The following is a 20,173-nucleotide window of genomic DNA, read 5'->3' on the forward strand; positions in this document are numbered from 1 at the left end:
TGCTGATGCCAAGAGAGTTATCGTGGGTGTATTAAAGAAAAACACGAAAGGCTTCAGATCATCTTCATAAGTCAACAGGACAACTTGCCTATTGCTATGAAGCAAAAACATCAACTTCAAGGAGGAACTTGAGTGTTGCACTCTGAAGAAGAGATCGACAGGAAATTTGCAAAGGGCAGGAAAGGCAACTGTGGGGTGAGATGAAGACTATGGAGCAGAGGGTGTCAGTGATGAACTCCCTATAACATCTGGCAAATAAACTAATCTTCTGGGATTTTCCAGTGTTGGCACACAGTGTATTGTCCATCCCTTCAAAGACTGACCTCATATTTCTATCCTTGGGTTCACTGCATGTGAAGCTCTTGTGCTACAAGTCACTTTTTTTGTTTTCCAGAGCAACTTTTATTATTAAACACCAAACAACTGCCTATTGTTGTTGTTTGCATACAGTTACTTAAGAGTTTTCCCTCCAATAATAATATTGACTAAAGACTTTTGAAGGGTTGGGTTTTTTTAAGTGCACTGTGACTGCAGTATACTAATTGTTTGGTTTATGATACACAAATAGATAAAAGAATTCACTTACCTTGCATGCAAATAAATAATTGTATTTCCAATGGGAAGAGAAAAAAGCATGAAAGACATCCTGGGGGAAACAACAACATGAGCCTGTTTAGCTGACTTTCATGCCAGCAACAGTTTATTGTGAACTTTGAAAACATTGCCAGCCAAAATTCTCCTTTTGGTTTATTATGAAATACTCCTAAACAAAAATTCTGCCATCAGACAGTAACATATTATATTTACAATACTGTATACCTACACACCTACAAACGTAGACCAACCTCTACCATGTTTTTTTTCTTTCATAGCTGAAAGCTTAAGAGGCAAATAAATGCTTTTATTGTGCAGGAAAAGGGCACCATTAATAAGTCATTCACCAGCCTTTAACCATTCATTTTTCCATGTCAGTGGGCCAAAAGGAACTTAGTTTTATAGTTTTTAAAAGAACTTAGAGAAACCCACACCATCTAAAATGACCAAAGATATTATAAGACCTAATCTAAAGTCCACTAAAGGCAATTGAAAGGTTCCCATTAACTTCAATGAGCTTTGAATCAGCCTCTTAGGGTATATCTACACTGCAATTAGACACCTGTGACTGACCCATGCCAGCTGACTTGGGCTAAGGGGCTCTGGTTAAGGGGCCCCGGCTAAGAGGCCGTTTAATTGCAATGTAGATGTTCTGGCTCAGGCTGCAGCCCAAGCTCTGGGACCCTCCCAAGTCTCAGAGCCTGGGCTCCAGTCCGAGTCCAAATGTTTACACCACAATTAAACAGCCCTTTTGCCTGAGCCCTGCAAGCCTGAGTCAGCTGGTACAGGCCAACCATGGGTACAGGTCTAGCTGCAGTGTTGACATACCCTCAGTGTGTAAGTTTAATGATATTAGCATAGGGTCCAATTCCTTGAGGTGCTGAATGTCTTCTGAGAGCACTGATAATCCTCAACTCCCATCAGGCAATATTCAGCACCACAGAGCATTACATTAAAAACTAAAAATGTTCATTCCAACCCTGGTAATCAGGGGCAGATCTAGCCTTGATATAAACACATACTAGATATATAACACTACTGGGACATTGACACACATTACATATATTAAGATGCTGTTAATGTAACTTACTAATAACAGCATAGCAGCCTCTGTCAACTTATTCCCTTTAAGTTCATGCACGCATGTGTAGAAATGCAGAGTGGAGCAATTATCCATTCCAAATGGTCTCACTCAAATAAAACCTTTAGTTTCAGAACCATCTTAACAGCCTCCTAAACAACTAATTTAACTGTTCAAAGTGAAAATCAGTTGAAAGTTTTCTATTGAGTACAGAGGGCCAGGGTGGACTCTAAAAGAGGCTCACATAGGGTGGGTAAGGATCTGTTTGAACTATATAGCAACCTGAAAATACAGAGACACTCATGGAAGTTACAAAGCATTAAAATCATTGGACTTTTTTGTCTCAAAAGCCCTCTGGCACTTACACATCGCAGTAAGCCATCTCTCCTCCAGACCGCAGAGATCCCAGACTGTCCTCATGGCTAAAAATCTCTATGGGCCAAATTTGTTATTGATCTTGATGGGCTGTGCTGGATCAGGTCCATGGCCTCAGTGATCTTTGGATCAGGCACTCCTGGACTAACTCAACTGAAGTCAATGAACTTACAACAGAAATTAGTGGCAGGGCCAATTTAGGTGTCATTGCTAAATCGTGCCCTTCTACAGACACAGCCCTTCTCTAGATCTATTAATAAACTAACTGAAATAGAACTGCACATCCTCCCGCTCCTGTGGTACATCACATGTGGACATTTCTCCACTGCGAATCATTGCCATTTGGAATTACCTTTAGCATACTACACCCGTTTAAAAAGATTTGCTATCCAGTTTATATATTGGCCTTCTGCACCCAGAGCACGATATTACTGTGACTAAGCAGATCCATAGGCCATTACTCTCCCTTCCCTTCTCCCCTCCTCAAATTAAAAAAGGGGGGACAGAGGAAAGGGGCACAAATGCAGCAGCAACTCCACTTTAGCAACCTGGGAGAAGTCAGGAGGGATCCTGTCATTCTACTCTTGTGTAATAACCACTCCACCAAACCCAGCTACTCAGACTATGGTTACTGTGGATGGAAGAAAATCTGCCCCCAAGAATCAGGCATTTACATGGCACTTGCCAGCAGCTGAACACAATGCATACGCAGGAGCAGACCTGGAAGATGCTCCCCCAGTCACATCAACAACACCCAGATCCACTTGGCAGGCCCAGGAAGATGTGAAAAGAGATCTTTACTGGTGCTGCAGCATTTCCCTCTGTGTGTATGCACGAAGGGGCATTTTTCTTCCCTCCCTCTCTCCCCTGATCACCCCTAAAGATTGCAAATATGCCTCAGTTACAAAATTGCTCAGAAATCCTTCTCAGAAAAGACTGCTACATTACCAAATGGATTTTTAACAGCAGCCACTGTGGCTAAAGGAATATTGCCTCCATTAAGAAGGCAGTTCATCACAATGAAACTACTTCCCAGCTAGTGAGTAGCCACAAATTTCTGGCACGCCCAAGCCATTACTATGAGAAAGAGTATTAAAAACAACACATAAAGAAAAAAAACACATCGCTTTCCAGAAGAGAAGGAAACAAACTGGGGACAATCCTCCATAGACTGCACATTCACAGTCTGCGAAAAGCCAACAGCTTTTATACTCTGCAAGTGTAAAGCGATGAAATTCAAACCTCTCTAAAAACCAGATTTGTAACTTGTACTTATGTGATTGCACAGCTTTCAAGCCTCAGCCATCAGAACTGTAGAAAGAATTCTTGGTCGAGATTATGAAGAGTGACTAGTGATTTTGAGTGCCTCACTTTTTAGGAGCCCAAACCGAAATACCTTAAAGGAGCCTCATTTTCAGAAAGTACCGAGCACCTTGCTCCAAACAGATCAGACCTCTTTGCAGAGTCTTTATTTAAAAAAACTAATCAGCAAAGTTCAGTTTTGTTCACTCTCCTCTCAACTGGGGAAAAAAACTGAAGGGACTATGGTCAAAAATTCCAAGGGAATTTGAGTCAGAGACCAGGAAGGGATAAAGGTGAATGTTTGCTGAAGTAATAATATCTATAACAGGGGGGTATAATGGAAAAACATTTTGTATCTGTAGCAGTTACTACCAAGCTTAGTTAGTTTCTCTGTTTAGCACGTGTGCAGCAGAGATTCTGGAGAATAAAGCTTGATCATTTTAGGTACTGAGCACCTCCTGAGGTGCAACAAGCACCACCAACTCCCAGAAAAATCACTGATTAGGATCCTCCACATCTTGCTGGACTGGGCCCTATATCTACTAGGAAAGAAGACAGACAGGACCACTGAAGAAAAACCCATGCTATTTATTAATTTATTATTGTACTTAATCAAATTGCCCACATATGTTTTTCTGAAACACACAGGAGGCACTGAGAGGGAAAAATGGTAGAGGCTCTTTTTAAAGACTTGTGGCCCTGAAATTGTGATGCAATAGAAAATTAAGGGTCTATCTTTATGATTCTTGAATCAGGTGCTCAGTGAATTTACAGACGTGATTTGAAGCTTATTAACTGGACACACAGAAAGTACCGGTATGGCAAAAATACGTGTTATGTTTCAGCTGCCCTCTCACGTGACATTTGTTGAATACTTCATTAAATGTAGTACTTCTGCGGTACGTGCAGAGACAGGGGAATAATGGATCTCTGAGGTATAAGGGAGCACTTGTCTGCACTGTTGGTTTGGTTCTATTTAATTATATCCCCCCAGTCCCCCCAGTCACCGTAGTATCTGAGTGCCTCACAAACACCGACTGATTTTCAGAACATCTCTCAGCGAGAGCTGTACTTGTGATCTTTCCCCAGTCTCTGTGTGGGCACTCTTTCTGGGTGAAAAAGCCTCCCCTTGCACTTTTCCTAGAGTGGAAGTCCATGGTTCTTGTATTCCCTCAAGACTGAACCCTTCAGGTGACAAGTTTTGCTACCTTCACCTCTCCCTAGGTGGAACCCCACAGTTCTACCACTCTGAGACTAGACCCTGCAGTTGCAGCCTCCACATACAACTATGCTCACACGACAGGCCCAACTGTGAGAAACTTCTCTCAGGGAGCCTGTGACCAATGCTGATTAAAGTGACTCAGAACAGTTTGTTCCAGATAGACGTATTGTCCATTCACCCAAAGATACACAGCAAGCAGAGAAAAAGGTCTGCACACCTGGGCCTTGCCTGAAGCTGATCATTTGCACCGCTACAGACTAGGAACCGAATGGCTAGGCAGCAGTTCTGCAGAGAAGGACCTAGGGGTGACAGTGGACGAGAAGCTGGATACAAGCCAACAGTGTGCCCTTGTTGCCAAAACGGCCAATGGCATTTTGGGGTGTATAAGTAGGGGCATTGCCAGCAGATCGAGGGACGTGATCGTTCCCATCTATTCGACATTGGTGAGGCCTCATCTGGAGTACTGTGTCCAGTTTTGGGCCCCACACTACAAGAAGGATGTGGAGAAATTGGAGAGAGTCCAGCAAAGGGCAACAAAAATGATTAGGGGACTGGAACACATGAGTTATGAGGAGAGGCTGAGGGAACTGGGATTGTTTAGTCTACGGAAGAGAAGAATGAGGGGGGATTTGATAGCTGCTTTTAAATACCTGAAAGGTGGATCCAAAGAGGATGGATCTAGACTATTCTCGGTGATAGCAGATGACAGGACAAGGAGTAATGGTCTCAAGTTGCAGTGGGGGAGGTTTAGGTTGGATATTAGGAAAAACTTTTTCACTAGGAGGGTGGTGAAACACTGGAATGTGTTACCTAGGGAGGTGGTGGAATCCCCTTCCTTAGAAGTTTTTAAGGTCAGACTTGACAAAGCCCTGGCTGGGATGATTTAGTTGGGGACTGGTCCTGCTTTGAGCAGGGGGTTGGACTAGATGGCCTCCAGAGGTCCCTTCTAACTCTGTTGTTCTATGATTCTATGATTCCCTCAATGCCCAGGCAAGCTTAGGTGCCTCAGATACCCCTCTCTGTCTTAGTTCCATTTAGCCCAGCCACCTCCATCTCTGGGCAGAGAAAGACACACTGTCCTCTTGCAGTTTCTTATTTTCTCTCTCTCCTCTCTCCCCACATAGCACCTCTCACTGAGCAGCTGCCCACTCAGCTTCCACAGGAGCTTTTGCTCTCGAGGCAGGGGTCTTTTAACGGCTGTGTTCTTTTGATCTTAGGCTCTGGCCTTGGGGAAAAAAGGCCTATTACCCTGGCTGGAAACAGCAGGTAGGTAGGTATTTCCCAAAGACTAGTTCACCCATTGTTCTCTTGAGGATCCTTGGTATTCTTCCTGGAGATAACAATGGAGATAAGGTTTGTTTTCTGCTTGTTCCCCCTCAACAGCCTCCTTTGGTTTAACTCCATGCATTCACCCAGAATAAATATCACACAGATAAACTGAGGTACATATAATATTCCATACATAATTCTGCATGTATCTCCCTCCTTCTCCACAGCCCCCTATGAAGTCAAAATGTGTTATTGTCCCCATTTTACGGGCAGGGATCTGAAGCATAAAGAGATTAAGGCAGAGATTTTCAAAAGGAGTCTAGAGCAGTTAGGTCTAGAGCAGTTAGCCCAAATTACATTGCACTTGAATAATATTTGGGCACTGTCATTTCATTAGGCTCCTCTGAAAATCTCAGCCAAAGGTCACACAAGAAGTCAGTGGCAAAACCAGGAAATGAACCTATATCTCCTGAGCCCATTTTAATATCTAACCATAAAACCATCCTGGTAGGATTGGGCTGCCTGGATTGGTTGGGTTCTCTGTGTTTTTTATTTTCTTTAAATGTGTATAATCTCTGTTGATGTCAGGGTGTATAGACCCAAGCATAAATGCTTTTTTGTCATTAGAAATAAAAAACACAGATTAAGTCAAATTATCTGAATATACTTGCATTCAGTTGATAACAGTGATTTCAAAGGCAAACATCTTTGACAGGCTATTAACTGGAAGCTTTTGAACACTGGCTCCTCTAAACATTGTACCGTAAACATTCATATCTTCTGCAGGCTTTTTGTAACGGGTTATTTGCGGGAGAGGGGGTTGTTTGCTTCTTTTTGAGGAAGTGAAGGTTAATTGTCACATCAGGCTCTTGTGAGGACCACACGAAAGATATTTCCCTTTCCTTGTGGAAAGGCTAGAAAACATGATGCATGGCATTCTCTAAGGTTATAGGTAATAAATACTATTCCTTAGAAAATCTGCCAAAAAGGCCAGGGGATTTTACAACAACAGCTTGCAGGCACAGCTCTCTCCACTGTGATCTAGCATGTGCTCCATGACATGTGCTATTCCATAGGCAAAGAAAACAGGGTGGATAAGTTTAAAATCAAGGTAATTTAAATCACCGATTTTAATCATGATTTAGATCAAGCAAGAAACCTTGATTGAAATAATCATTTTTAATCTTGTTTTGCATTTGTACTTTTCTTTAGGCAAATATCTGAAAAGTTGATTCTCTTTGGTAACCATTAAAACATGTTGATTTGAAACTAAATATAGACTTTACACCCAATTTGGTACTTCTTTCTGCTAATCAGAAGGATACCCTATATCTATACACTTTTATTTTAGCAATTAACATACACTTATTCAGATTAATAATATTTACATTTTTATTATGTTGGAAAATGGTGAATGATGCATTTCTTATTTACTGGATGATTAATTTTATTTGTGATCTGAGTCACTCTCTATTTGGATGAAAACTGGAATTCAATTAAAATGCATAAAAACAAACATTTTAATTGGTCAAATCCAACAAAATATTTAATTAATTAGTTAAAATAAAATCTTAAGTGTGGTGGATGTATACGAAAAGTTTACCAAAACATGTTTTACATTTAAAACTGATTTACTGAACAAAGGAAATATTATCTGCAATTAGAGAATTGAACTGATGGTGGCCAGAAACAACGTCCTTCACGATTTTAGAACTAGTAAATCTCATCCTTTCACACATAGTTTTTATTCATAAATTGGAAGAAGAAAACAAGGTCTCCAGCTTTTCCAACTCCCAATCAGTTTCTCAACTTCAAATGAAGTAGTTGTTGAATTGCACTAGTTGAATAAATTGAAATGAAGAAAATATTTTCTCTGCACCGGCAGAAGTTACTACAGTCAAAAACTAGCAAGGTAGATTTAAAAAATGATATATTTTAATAGTTTTTTATATTTAAAGTGGCTTTTTTATTTTGTTATTATAGTTGCTTTTGTTTTTAAAAATAGACCACTTTAAAACGAAATCTAAATTTAATACAGATGTGTTAAGACCTAAACTTATTATAATCTCTTAAAACGTTTAAATAAAAATAGATATGGTGAATCCATGAATGTTTGTCAAAAACTTTGAGTTAAAGGCTGCTCTTCTTTATAAAGACAGACTCAGGAGGAAAATATCTAAAACTTTTGAAGTCAAGCTTTATAAATATGGCACAATAAGTCATGTACTGTATTAAGCGCTTGATCCTGGGGGGGAGGGGTTGGGACTGAACTCTTGGGTGCAGGAGACTGGCAAAGTCATCACAGGCATTGGGACGCAGCCTCTGACTCCAGAAGACACCATCATTTCTATCAGGATCATCCACTAAACTCACCTAAGTGGTCTTATACTCCTGTTTTATAGCTTCTCCCTCCCTACACTCTGATGGGCTCAGTTCTCAAAATTATGAATATTTATGACTCCACCTATCATTTACCATTTTCTAACATACTAAAAATGTACAATAAGAATCTGAAAATATTAAATTATATAATGGTGTAAATGAATGTATATAGTTATAGTTGTAAATCAACATGTCAAACAATAAGTATGCAACTTTCTTTAGAAAACAACAAGTACAAATGGAAAAGTTTATGAAAATTCATTATCTAAATCAAGACTTTCTATTTGGTGGTTTAAATCAATCCATCCCCAAAGCTGGTTTAGCACTTCAACAAACTCTGGTTCTAGGTGCTTAACCAGAGACTTCCACCAGTTCAGTGATCTGGCTTTCTTTAAAACTTCAGCAGTACAAATGTATGGCTTAATATTCATATTTTTATTTTCATTTAAATGACTTTGCTAGACTAAGTTTAGGCCTTAATGTAGGTTGTCATAATTTAATTTTTATTTTAAAGAGGTTTATTTTTAAAAACAAAAATTCATTTAATTTAAAATAAAAAATCCAATTTAAATTTTTTAAAAAATCAATTTTTATCCACCCTGAAAGGTAAGGAACAAATCAAAAGGGCAGAGTAGCATTCATCCTCCTTATCCCTATGTGACTATGCATCTCCCTTTCCCAGGGCACTTTCTACCTATTGGTAGGCTTTGGGTTCATGATCCAGTTCTATCCCATCCTGATTACTGTGATCCTTCCATTCCAGCCGCCTCCATTTTCTCTCTGTTACAATTCAGCTGAAATACTAATATTAAGATGATCTCCTTCTACTCTCACTCTGGCGGGATTTCTTTTCTTAAAATTTCTCCACTAGCTTTCCTCCTCCCTTCACACACAGTTCAAGCTTCTCTGCTCCTTCAAGGCTCTTAGTGTTAACACTTCTGCCTACATTTCTACCCTAATCTCCTACTCTCAGTCACACTGCCCTATACTCACTCTGCCCAAACTTCTCTCCCAGTCACTCCCTTTATTTCTTTTAACCTACTCCCTACTTAGTACCTTCACAGGGCTTGCTCAGCTTTTCCTCTTTTCAAAAAAGCTTCTAAATACCACCTCATTCTGTGATCACTTGGCTCTCATTCTGTTTGCTCTGTACTGTTCCAACTCAAGCCCTCTGTTGGTTAGCCATCTGGGGAAGGGACCATGTAATTTTTCTTTATTGGCACAGCTCCCTTTTCTCTCAGTGTAGTTTGCTTTGATGGCACCATACTAATAAAATTTTTTAAAAAACCAACCACCACATGTCACATCTCTTAGTTCCAGATATAGGCAGTTAAGCATAAGTGTCAAGGTTAAGGGCCGGAACAAAAGCTCATTGAAGTCAACTGGAGTCTTTCCGATGACTTCAGTGGGCTTTGTATCAGAACCTAAGCAGACAGAGGCATTAACGCTCCTATGGGAGGAAAAACTGACACAGGTAATTGGAATGATGGTTGATTAACTGAAAGAACTCTATCCGCATCAACACACTACCAAATCATTTAAATTCTGTACTTCATCCACACGTTCTGGATTATAAAATGTCTGAAAACAAATGCCTAAAGTGTGATTTGTAAAGCACTGTGAACACTTGTGGTACTGTGTAAATATGAACCTGTAAGTTCTTTGGACTAGGGACTTGTTATGTGTTGTTATAGTGCCTAAAAAAATGGGGCCAAGGTCTATGACTGTAGCTGCTATGGCCGACTGCAATACAAACAATAACTACTAGGCCTGTCGATTCATCACAGTTAACTTACACGATTAACTTAAAAAAACTTAATCGCAATTTAAAAAATTAATCACGATTAATTGCAGTTTTAATTGCTGTTAAACAATAGAATACTGATTGAAATTTATTAAATATTTTGGATGTTTTTCTACATTTTCAAATATTTGATTTAAATTTACAGCACAGAATACAAAGTAAAAAGTGCTCACTTTATATTATTTTTATTCCAAATATTTGCACTCTAATAATGATAAACAAAAAAATAGTATTTTTCAATTCACCTTATACAAGTACTATAGTGCAATCTCGTTGTCGTACAAGTGCAACTTTCAAATATAGATTTTTTTGTTACATAACTTCACTCAAAAACAGAACAATGCAAAACTTTAGCGCCTACAAGTCTACTCCGTCCCGCTTCTTGTTCAGCCAATCACTAAGACAAATGAGTTTGTTTACATTTACGGGAGATACTGCGGCCTGCTTCTTATTTACAATGTCACCTGAAAATGAGAACAGGTGTTCGCATGGCACTATTGTAGCTGGCGTTCCTAGGAATTTACGGGCCACGTATGCTAAACATTCATATGCCCCTTCATGCTTTGGCCACCATTCCAGAGGACATACTTCCATGGTGATGACGCTTGTTAAAAAAATAATGCATTAATTAAATTTGTGACTGAACTCCTTGAGGGAGAATTGTATATCTCCAGCTCTGTTTTATGGCATTCTGCCATATATTTCGTGTTACGGCAATCTCAGATGATGACCCAGAACATGTTGTTCATCGTAAGAACACTTTCACTGCAGATTTGACAAAACACAAAGAAAGTACCAATATGAGATTTCTGAAAGTAGCTATAGCACTCAACCCAAGGTTTAAGAATCTGAAGTGCCTTCCAAAATCTGAGAGGGACAAGGTGTGAAACGTGTTTTCACAAGTCTTAAAAGTGTAACAGTCCAATGCAGACACTACAGAACCCAAACCACCAAAAAAGAAAATCAACCTTTTGTTAGTGGCATCTGACTCAGATGATGAAAATGAATGTGCATCAGTCTGCACTGCTTTGGATCATTAGCAAGCAGAACCTGTCATCAGCATGGAAGCATGTCCTCTGGAATGGTGGTTGAAGCATGAAGGGATATATGAATCTTTACTGCACCTTGCACGTAAATATCTTGCGATGCCAGCTACAACAGCGCCATGCGAACACCTGTTCTCACTTTCACGTGACATTGTAAACAAGAAGCAGGCAGCATTATCTCCTGCAAATGTAAACAAACTTGATTGGTTGAACAAGAAGTAGGACTGAGTGGACTTGCAGGCTCTAAAGTTTTATATTGTTTCATTTTTGAGTGCAGTTATTTTTTGTACATAATTCTACATTTGTAAGTTCAACTTTCATGATAAAGAGATTGCACTACAGTACTTGTATTAGGTGAATTGAAAAATACAATTTTTGTTTCTTTTTTACAGTGCAAATATTTGTAATAAAAAACAAAGTGAGCACTGTAAACTTTGTATTCTGTATTCTAATTGAAATCAATATATTTGAAAATGAAGAAAACATCCAAAAATATTTCAATAAATGGTATTCTATTATTAACAGAGTGATTAATCATGATTAATTTTTAATCACACAATTAATTTTTTAATCGCTTGACAGCCCTAATAACTACTAATAGATTGGCAGAGCTGGGGTCTGAGAAGTTGGTTACTTTGAGGATGGGGAGAGGTGGAGGTTGAAAGAAGTCACTTCTCATGGAAGGGAAGTGGGGGGGAGGGCAGCAAAGAAATGTAACACACGAGCACTTCCTGTTATCTGCTCATGATAAAAAAAACGAATAAATAATTAAAATTAAAATACACTCTCTTTCTTGTGTTTAAATGAAGGCTATCTTGGGAAAATCTAGGAGACCCCCATTCAACACTACATATGTGCTAACAGCCCTGGAAAAGCCATGAGTGAAATACACTTAAAGCTACAGCGATGCTTTTATTTTGATTAGTTCCTTGTGAGAAGTGTTCACAGTTCTCCTTGCTTTTAGAATGAATACTTACCACTTATAAAGCACTTTTACATTTTATCTTTTTAGGCTTCAATCTTAAAAGGATATAATACATCTCGCAGTATTAGACATATATGTTGTTAGCAAAATGTGACAGATGCCTCTAGTAGGTTCTGTCTATTAGAGTTGGTCAAAAAATTTAAAAAGGAAAATTTTGAAGTTATTCTAGTCTTGCAAGTTTTGAAAAGAAATTACTTTTCATTATTTGACATTTTTCAATAAATTTTTTCTTGAATACATTTTGTTTTCAAGGTTTCCCCCCCCCCCTTCCTCTCCTCCACCCTAGGTTCCTGCTTTGAGAGGGTGCAGGCCCAGTGCACCTGTGTCTCATGAGGTACAGCATTCCAACTGGGCTTAAAAGAGGGTACCTGGGCCCTAAAGGGAAGAGAGATGTGGTGAGTCAGGGCTGCTTGTGGGGAGGAGGAGACTGGCAGGAGGTGAGTGCTGCCAGAGCCAGAAGGTATTTCCTGGGGGGGAGGCTGAAGGCAAGGAGAGCAGCAAGCGGAGTTTGCCAGCTGTCCTCCCTGAGCCAGGGCCAGAGGAGGCAGGAGAGCAGCTGAGGAAACTTCCTGCTGGCTCTAAGCCAAAAAGCCGAGGGCTTGAGAGGGTTGAAGGCTGGGGAAGAGCAGCTTACCCTCTAATGTCTCCACCTCGGAGAGATAGGCCGAGGGGAACAGTGAGAGGGCCAGGGGAGGGAGGGATAATTCGCTTGCGAGGATGATCTCCCCACAGAGAGGCTGTGGGGTTCCTGCTGGGAAGGGCACGGGTGGCTGTCCTGGCAGAAGGATGGAAGAGAACCAGCAAGGAGGCTAGGTCTGGCAGAAGACACCAGGTATGGTGAGAATGCTCTCACAGCAGAGATGCGGGGGGAGGGGAGGTGTTCCCACTAAGAAGAGCAGGGTTTTAAGGACTACTTGCCCTGGGGGTGATATGGACTACGTTTTCCTGTGAAAATTTTCAACCAGCTCTACTCTTTCTGCTCAGGGCAGGCTTGCGCATGTAACTCACAATAGGAGAATTAGTAGGGCTACATGAACAAGTCTGCTAGAGCTGCCAACTAGAGGATGTAGTCCTACAGCCCAAGTAGTAAACATTCATGCTTTCAACAGTGAAGGTCCCATGTGCAGATATCACTGCTAGTTAAAGCAAGGTCAGTTACAGATGCTTCCTGAGATGCATAAGTATGAGACTTTCACACACTGTAGACCATGATTTAATGACAACTCTTTCTGCTGTCTGACTTGTATATTGCTAGACTATTCATTTTGGTGCGTGCAAATCCCTTTGATGTTTTCCAAATAATAAGGAGGGCTTGAAAAGAAGAAAAAAAAAGGGGGGGGGGATGGCCCTGATATGCAGCCTTGAAGGAACATGGGCTGAGCAAATTTTGAAGTATCTAATTCTAAATTGGGCTCATGTGAGAACATTTGAAAGCAACAGAAATGAAACCATAGAATTAACTAAGTTACTGACTCATGGGTTTATCTTAACTTTTGGAACCCTTCTTCTATAAACTCTGGTTGTTATAAAAGCTTATTTACTTCAAGGCAACAATGGAAGCTGAGAGGGAAAGGCCTGCCTTATGGGAAATCAAAACAAGTGATCACCGGGAGCACAAAGATGGAAGGGGCTTGATCATCTGCAAACATGAAGTGAGTGGGTTTTTGTCTGTAGGTTTTTTCGGGGGGAGGGAGAGAGGAGAGATGGGAAACAAAGAGTTATTACCCTATCTCTTTCTGTCCTCTTCACTGAAAAAGATATGCTGACCTCTGGCACCATCTTGGCACCTCTGGCCCCAATCCAACAAGACACTTAAGGATGTGCATGTGCAATAAAACTATGTGTGTGCTTAAAGTTATGCACACGTGTAAGTTCTTCACTGGCCCGGGAGGCTGCATTACTAACCCCACAAGGCCAGACTTTCATGTCACCAGATACCTTATGATTATGCATCGAGTGTTTCTGCTTATTATTAAAACAAAGTAGCACATTCTTTAATCACAGATGCTAAGGAAAGCCTCCAAATCCATCTCGATCTAGGGAAGTGAGTAGGGTACAACTGATGTCATGAGACCCATGTTCTGTTCCTGGCTTGGCCATTGTTTTCCTATTGTTTTGCTAAAACGCTCAGTGCCTTAGTTATACAAAGTTCAAAACAGGGATAATAGTGACCCTCCTGTTTGTAAAAAGGCTTTTAGATCTACAGATGAAAAGTGCTAAACAAATGCAAAGAATGGTATAATTAATAGAAAAAGGAGGAATTAAAAACCTCACTGAAATGTTGATAGGCTCTCCAAAGTAAGTTGTATTTTATGTATGACTGGATCACATTGTTGGGACAGCATACAGCCTCGTGGCAATACTCTCCATGCTCCCATGAATCACCTCTGACACTGGTTAGCATTAGTAGAAGGAAGCATTCTATACCAACCTGAGCAGAGAGGAGTCCCATGCGTCCTCTCCAAGTGTGACCCATCTGGCCAAGTAAGAGAGGCCTTTGAAGGGAGGTATGTGCAAATCTCACCCAAGCGGATGGCAGCTAGGTTGCAGGGCCTCGAGCGGAATGGGAGGATGCAAGGGAGACAGACACCTAATCCCGTGTGAAGACAGGCAAAAAATCCCCACAAAAACAAGGGAAAAACCTATTCCTCCTCCCTTCCCAAATGTCCAGTTCTCCTGATAGATAACTACAGGAGACACCATCGAAGGTTCTAACAGTATTTATATCCCATTGCTTTCCACCGATTATTTGTTTAAGGGAAAAAACGTTGCTTCACGTGATTTAATGATAAATCCACAGGCAGGAACTGCGGTGGGGACCCTGCAACACGTACGTACGTATGCGACTAGTTGCGAGGCAGTTCAAAATTAAACACTGAGTGCTATAGGAAAAAAAGGAAGGAGGAGGACAGGTTACTGTTAGGATATAGATATTCAGGCCTGCCTGCAAAGACCTACACTTTAAGAATTTAGGTGTATTCTTATCACTTGGCTAGTTAGAGGTATAAAAGAAAGAATCAAAGTCACTGTCTGCCAGTGTAAGGTCCTTTTCTCACTGTGACCGTCTGAGGCCCTGTGCTTAGGCTAAGGCCTTTGGCTAAGCAGCAGAGGCACCCATAAGCTGGGAAGCAACCGGTCACCTCCTCACATTCCAAACTAGCCACATTGAAAGAAGGTGCTATTGGGCTGTTAGGAATACAATCCTATCCTGATAATGCCCATCACCTCCAGAGAAAGGGAAGTGCCTAGAAAATGTAAAAGGAAACTTAGTTTGATAGCATCCTGTCTGGCAAGAACTCACTTATCAATAGCTGGGATGTGAAATCCTCATTTCTCTGTTGTTCTATCAGTGTAGTCCCCATTTCCCTATTGTTTGTCTGAATAATCTCTGTCTGGTTCTGTGATTGTTCCTGTCTGCTGTATAATTAATTTTGTGGGTGTAAGCTAATTAAGGTGGTGGGATATAATTGGTTAAATAATCATGTTACAATATGTTAGGATTGGTTAGTTAAATTTCAGTAAAATGATTGGTTAAGGTATAGCTAAGCAGAACTCAAGTTTTACTATATAGTCTGCAATCAGGAAGTGTGGGGGGGGAATGGAAACAGGGAATGGAAACAGGGAATGGGGGTGAGGAAATTGAAATCATGTTTTGCTAAGGGCGGGGAATGGGAACAGGGACACAGGTAAGACTCTCTGGTGTCAGAGCTGGGAAGGGGGACACTAAGGAAGGAAATTGGAATCATGCTTGCTGGAAGTTCACCCCAATAAACATAGAATTTTTTGCACCTTTGGACTTCGGGTATTGTTGCTCTCTGTTCATGCGAGAAGTGGGTGAAGGTCCTTTCTGATTTTATAAATGAGGATGGGCAACAGAGATTTTAGAACTGTGCAAATGCTGTAGGGTTTGCTTTATAAAAGGATTTTACAAACTGAACTGTTTAGTCCAGTTGTCGGGGGTTCGAGGTGAATCCATCCAGGCAGCCTACCTTGGAGGTCTGAGCCCAAACTTCATCCTCCAAGGGTAATATTCCCTCTCTCTCCACCCCACTTAAACATCCTACAAGCCCTAAGACCTCACTGAAGAGATCTAAGATAAAAAAATAAAATAGGGAAAGTTGTCCTGGGAACTCATTGAGGCAAGAAAGAGACCAGCGCAAGGACAGGAAGAGAAGGCTGCATAGAATTGGAGCTTGCATGGATTTGTAAATTCCTCATGAACCTTGAACCTAAACTAAGTTTGAATAAGTTTGAGGCTTGATGCAGATGTTTTGCAGAACTCTGATAAATGAAGGTGAATGTTGAAGTAAGAGAAATCTCAAGCAACAAAGTCGATTGTTTATTTTTCTTTTCAGTCCATTGTCAAATTTACTTTGTCTCCCTAAAGCCCAGCACTGGCATTTCCTGCATCTGGGTGATGACGGCAGTCTCTTGTACACCACATAAAACAGATTTTAAATTTTGAAAGCAATCCTGGCCTGGTTTCTCTCTGGATATATACCCTTCCAGTGCAGGGGAATATTTGCATTTTCCTGATGCAGTTGACATTCATCTTTAAGGTATATAAACAATGTGATTTTAATCCCTCTGTGTACAAAATGGACAGCCACAGCCCTAATTAGAAATAAAGCTTTATTTAAAACAGATAGCCCTTGAAATCAATGCAATCAGTGCTGTAATAGGCCTGGGAATAGCACAGAGAGCTTTTGTATTGTGAGTCTTAATTTAAATAATTAAAAAATAAATAAAGAAAATATAAATAAGATAGTCCCTTAAAGAATATCAACATCGCTACTTCAAAAAAAAAGTGAAATGATTGCTTTCAGCCAATTGCTTTCCTTTCTGTGGCAAGGCTGTTCTAATAAATGGTAAAAAGAAAAGGAGTACTTGTGGCACCTTAGAGACTAAGCAATTTATTTGAGCATAAGCTTTCGTGAGCTACAGCTCACTTCACCATTACATCCGATGAAGTGCGCTGTAGCTCACGAAAGCTTATGCTCAAATAAATTGCTTAGTCTCTAAGATGCCACAAGTACTCCTTTTCTTTTTGCGAATACAGACTAACACGGCTGTTACTCTGAAACCTAATAAATGGTGTTCAGAAAGTGGCCAAGAAGCTCCAAATGCTGAATGCCATTGCAGAGCCCAGTTCAACATGGAAGAAATTCTCCTCCCTATCAAGATCTGACTAACAGTGATAATGTTGTTGGCTATGACTCTGCAGTTTGTTTTAATATTTTGCAAATGCATGAGAAATGCAAATTTGGAAAGTTGCAAGATTTCATGGGGATCTGAAGATTAAATAATGCCTAATAATAATTATTTGATTATGCCAAAGCATGTTACACATATTAACTCTCAGATCGCCCCTAGAAAGTATACAGGTATTGTCCCCATTTTACAGATGGGGGACATGAGGTTAAAGTGATTTGCTCAAAGCCACATCAGTACCAGAACAGATTAAAACAAAAATCTGCGAGCCACAAAGTCCTCTGTTTATACCACATAATCAAAAAGATTTTGAAGAAAGAGTTAGGGCCCGATCCTGCAAACCCATACTAACATGACTGGCCTTCTAAGGGCTAACCGTATGTGTAAGTGTTTGTAGGACCAGACCCATAACCAGCTCAACTTTAAGTATCACTGCTTTATAATTTTGTTGTATAGTTGGCTGTTTGATTTGGTCTCTCCATAACCCTGCTGGAGCTCCAAGGATCCTGATCCCTGTTCATCATTGCCTTCTCCTTGTGTGGTCATTAGTGCCCCGATTCAGTAAGCACATAGTCACATGCCTAAGTTTAAGTACACAAGTAGTTCCATTGACTTCATTTTGGACTACTCACGTGCTTACAGTTAGGCAAGTAATTAAGTCCTTGCTGAGTTGGGGCCTTTCATCAATACAGAAGTTGACTTTGCTCCCACTTTGCACAGGCGTCAGTGACTAGACAAGACGCAAACCAATGATGAATTGGGCCCCCCTGACATTAATAGGCCCTCCACACCATCACTCCCCATCTCCCATCGAAAACAAGTGCATCCACACCCTCATGGTCCTCTGGTTTGGCCACTCCCTCTTTCCATATCAGGAGTGAAGAGGAATTATTCTTGAGCTTGTCAGGGCTATTCCTTGTCTAATGATGCAAGCCTGAGTAACACAAGCCATTCTCTCCTCTGTGCTATCTAGGGAACTACATACATGTGTTACCTTCACAAAAAACTACCAGTGACCAGGAAGCTAAGCAGGTGTATATTGTTGTTGGTACTTTCCCCACCCCCATAAGACAAACTTTCTATTTATACTTAGATTTATCTTTGGTAGTTAGTTTATTATTCCATAGTTATATCTTCTGTGGACACATTATCTACACTACAATGAAATTTGATCTAAGCTACACAACTTGAGTTACGTGAACAGTGTAACTCAAATCGACGTCGCTTAGACCTACTTACCACGGGGTCCACACTACACGATGTTGATGGGAGAGCATCTACTCCCCTATTCTTCTCGATCCGGTGGAGAACAGGAGTCGACGGGAGAGCAATCTGCCGTCGATTTAGTGGGTCTTCACTAGACCAGCTAAATCGGCCGCCGATGCATTGATCGCCACCCATTGTTTCCCCGGTAAGTGTAGACAAGCCCTTAATGTCTTCTTAATGAGACTACTTACATGAATATGAAGATTTACACAAAAATGAAGATTATTGGGCCCTTAGTTCTTTATATTCACCATTGCAACACATGCTAAGTAAACATTACTAACAATAATAAAAAACACATGCTCATTATTTTATTGTATTCTCAAACTGTTCAAACACTTCTGCTGTGCATCAGATGTATAGTAATAAAATAGGGGGATTTGTATGACTTTACACAAAATATTAGACTATAATTAGCACACCATGAAAATTTGTTATATCAATATCTATATGACTCAGCTGTTAACGCTCTAGCAACTAAACAAAAGAAGTGCATATGGGTCCAAGTTTCAGGATGATATGCTATGCCAATTGCTAATTCTGAACGTATGGGCCTATCACTAAAAACGTTCCTTTATAAAACTTGTATTGTACTCTCTGTGAGTTCCACATGAGCAGCGCTTGCAGGATTGGGCCATTATGCTATCCGATCTCATGCTGTAATATTTGAGCCATATCCTCAACTGGTATAAATCACTATAGCGCCATTGACTTAAATGGACCAATGCTAATTTACACCAGCTGGGGATGTGGCCTTTTACCCCCCTAAGAGAGCTGAATTCCACAAGCAGACTGGAGTAACTGTAGCAGGTAATCAAGAGCTATTACTATTGCATTAGAGTAGCTATTCTCTAAGTGATACTAACTAAACCCATTAAATTGAAGGAAACAAGAAACAACCTCCAAGCAGTCATTAACAAATTATTCCTAACCAGGTGTCACTTAAAGAATAAGTAAAGCTATAATTTTTCTATCATTCATCAGTAAAATGCTGACTTTTTACATGCAGTAAACACAATTTAAGCAGATGGTAAGCTCTCAGAGGGCACAAAACATATACTTAAATAAATCAATGTTGCTAGACATAAAGCTTTGCATTGATAGTCAGCGGAATTTGTGGCGCATCTTCTTAACATGATTTACTGTCATGCTGAGAAAACAAGCCCAAGATCTAAGTCTAACTGATTAAACTCTATGTACTCTTTGGAAGAATAGAGCTCACACACTCTTATACTGGAGAAGAGTCACTGCCATCTACCACACACTATTTCTTAAAGAGAAACATATCTCCGAATACTTTTGTTATATGGCATTTCAGGATATTCAGTGTTTCTTTTTTAATGTCTAGGATGAACACCTAGAAGAACAAAATAATTTAATAGCCTAAGCCAGGGGTAGGCAAGCTATGGCAAACATGCCAAAGGCAGCACGCTAGCTGATTTTCAGTGGTACTTTCAGGGCCACCGGTCCCCAGGGCTCCGCTGCTGGCCTGCGGTACCAGCCGCCAGCCCCCTGCCAGCTGGGGTTCCATCTGCTGGCCCCACTCAGCCCGCTGCCAGCCCCAGGTCCTGGCCACCGGTCCAGGGGGCTCCACTGCTGGCCTGGGGTACCGGCCACCAGCCCCCTGCCAACTGGG

The 20,173-nt window shown here is 40.5% G+C and overlaps 1 protein-coding gene across 4 annotated transcripts in view; it reads right to left on the minus strand.

Annotated features, from left to right (window-relative positions):
- CREB5 (cAMP responsive element binding protein 5) overlaps positions 1-20,173 on the minus strand; it is a 348,228-nt gene that overhangs the window by 300,175 nt on the left and 27,880 nt on the right. The window contains exon 1 of one of the 4 annotated variants that reach the window (XM_074945731.1): positions 2,041-2,059. The exons of the other annotated variants lie outside the window; for them this stretch is intronic. The gene's annotated coding sequence lies outside the window, so the exon portion shown is untranslated. Of the gene's footprint in view, positions 1-2,040; positions 2,060-20,173 lie in introns of those variants that run through there. 4 annotated transcript variants of the gene reach the window in all.

Source organism: Natator depressus, chromosome 2, assembly GCF_965152275.1.
Source record: "Natator depressus isolate rNatDep1 chromosome 2, rNatDep2.hap1, whole genome shotgun sequence".
Lineage (NCBI taxonomy): Eukaryota > Metazoa > Chordata > Testudines > Cheloniidae > Natator > Natator depressus.